At 33.3% G+C, this 2,738-nt stretch overlaps 1 pseudogene; it reads left to right on the top strand.

The window, feature by feature from the left end:
- Positions 1-220: 220 nt before the first annotated feature.
- On the top strand, positions 221-1,675 carry LOC143585682 (pyruvate dehydrogenase E1 component subunit alpha-3, chloroplastic pseudogene; annotated as a pseudogene).
- Positions 1,676-2,738: the final 1,063 nt, after the last annotated feature.

The following is a 2,738-nucleotide window of genomic DNA, read 5'->3' as shown; positions in this document are numbered from 1 at the left end:
TCAAGATTGTTGGTTTTCCACTTGTTTTTTTCCCAACTCACATTGGTTTATATAGTGGATAGAAGGAAGAGTTACCAACATTGAAGATAGCTTAAGAGTCACCAAAATTAAAACAAAAATAAATGGCATTGGACATCATCAATGTCATTATTTTCTTTTAATACTTTTACTCTTCAACTACTTTCTTTCCAGCTTCCGTACACAATGAAAAATGACAACTTTAATACTCTTAAGCACTCAACTTTGAGCATCAATGTCTCATTCATCTTAGCTCCATTTTGGACATGGTTGGTTCATTGCGAAACTCTCTCAACATAGAGCCTAAACAAAATATTTAACTGTTATATCATGCAGTTATATATAAATATTTTTGTCCAAAATTCCAACAACCCCCACATGAATGGATATCGATCATTACATTCAACCATCATCATGCGATTTCAACAATGATTTCTTGCATAGGATAGGTAGATGTTACCCTTTGAACCTTCCCTTGTGAATCATACTTAGCTTACAAGATGTTAGTAAAACTTGATGTCTTTTAACTAATGGCCGTTTGCATAAGCGACAATACACGTTCACAGAAGACTCTCTTTAACTTGGTCAACTCCTCAAATTCCATTCGAAGTGACCCCATTTCTCTCTCACATAAGTGATTCACACAAATCAATAAAAGCATTAAGGTTGTCGTGATTTTAACAAATCATTAACCATAGTATGCTTAGCCTCATATCAATGCCACTGATTTGTATAAGATGGACTAGGAAGGAATTAAACTCCCTTTATAATTTAGGAGGACACTTATTTGTTAACTTATTCATAAGCTATATCCCACAATGACCACCCTTGGTTGCATGAGTTGATGAGCGAGATCTTTAGAATGACAACATGATGTTGCCGCGGGCAGGGAAGGTCCATGCATATGTTCTCTATTGAACATAATGTTGTTCACAGTTTTTATTTGATAGCGGAAGGAATACCTATTGCCACAAGTGTATCATTCAGTTATAAGTACAAAAGGGAAGTACTGAAAGAAGCGAATTGTGATTATGTCACCTTGGCATTCTTTGGAAATGAGACGACAAAAACGGCCAATTCTATGAGTGCTTGAACATGGATGCTCTATGGAAATTTCCTATGGTATTTGTTGTTGAGAATAATCTATGGTCTCTTGCGATGTCTCATCTTCTGTTCAAGAAATACGGAAAAAGGGCTAGGCTTTTGGGATCCCAAGTGTCCACGTGGACGGGATGGATGTGTTAAAGGTGAGGAGGTAGCAAAGGAGGCTATTATGCATGCTAGACGAGGTTAAGGTCCAACATTGGTTAAATGTGAGACTTATAGATTTAGAGGATACTTTGTGGCTGAGCCATGTGAGTATCATGTCCCATACGAGAAAGCCCGTTATGCTGCCCGTGACTCGGTAACACATTTTAAGAAATACTTGATTGAAAACAAACTAGCGAGTGAAGCAAAATTGAAGGCGATTGAGAAGAAGATAGACGGGGTGGTTAATGATGCTGCGAAGTTTGTAGACGATATGTACCTTTAAGAAGCCAGCTGTTGGAGAATGTGTTTGCAGATCCAAGAGGGTTAGGAATTGGGCCTGATGGAAGGTATAGGTGTGAAGATCCCAACTTTAATCAAGGCACAACTCAGGTTTAAGCTCTTTTTTTGTTTTTGTTTTTGTTTCATTGTGTTTTATCTTATTGTTTCATATTTCTTGTGTTGTTTATGTCACTACTTAGTAATAAGTTTTTGGATGTTTATATATTCGAGACTTGTTTCATTTCATCATTATCATTATCTGGCGTTATCGTTGGCGAGAATTCTTTCGGTATCGGTACACACGCTATAACAAATGAAAAAGAGAATCCAAAAATTAAATCCGTAATATTTCAAAACCTAAAAAGAAAAACCGAGTTGGTTATAAGTTATTACCCTACAATTTTAGTAGTATCTATAATTATAATTAGCCTAATCCTTACTAATTAAAGATTAGAAACATGTTTATGTTGATTGATAAAAAAAAATATGTTTCTAAGATCTTTACGAAGTTAGATGTTTTTAATGTATCGCTTTGTTAAGCTCACACTGAGAATTAGCATCAAAAGTAGATTACAAGTATATGACGAATATAAAACGAGCTATAAATAAAACAAAATTACACCAGGATCATTATAAACTTCAGTTTAGTAACAACATCTATTTTTTGAACAAACATCTAAGTCAATGATTAATATATACTTTATTTAAAAGCAAGTCTTTATCATGTAGACATATATAATTGTTTTTGTTCTTGTTTCCGTCCCAAATATTGTATCAAACTAAATCTTTGTTAGATGCATTAAACATGCTATATATTATCATTATTATTTGTTTGTCCTTTTTGTTGTTATTTCATGTGCCGTATGGTGTATGAAAGTGTGGTTCATTATTATATTAAATCATAATAGTAATTAACAATTTTATTCATTTTTAAGCATTATTATGTGATTATAGCATTAATAGTTAAATATGTACAAATCAGTTTATACAAATGTTAATTCCAAGAAGTTGAGTGTCAATCCAATTAAATTTTTCTCAACATAATAGTGATTATAGACGAGTAGCATTCATCTTGTTCGTGACTAATGTATTCTCCAAAATAATTTGGATTAAGACTTATGTTTAAAGTCCATATAGGTTAATGGTGAAGCCTTGAAGACCAGAAATAAAAGAGTTACGTTCCTCCTTAA

Source organism: Bidens hawaiensis, unplaced genomic scaffold (assembly GCF_021521415.1).
Source record: "Bidens hawaiensis isolate Kalapana, Puna unplaced genomic scaffold, B.hawaiensis_p1.1 tig00034037_1, whole genome shotgun sequence".
Classification (NCBI taxonomy): domain Eukaryota; kingdom Viridiplantae; phylum Streptophyta; class Magnoliopsida; order Asterales; family Asteraceae; genus Bidens; species Bidens hawaiensis.
Note: the sequence above shows the minus strand (reverse complement) of the source record. Positions and strands in the feature narration are given on the sequence as shown.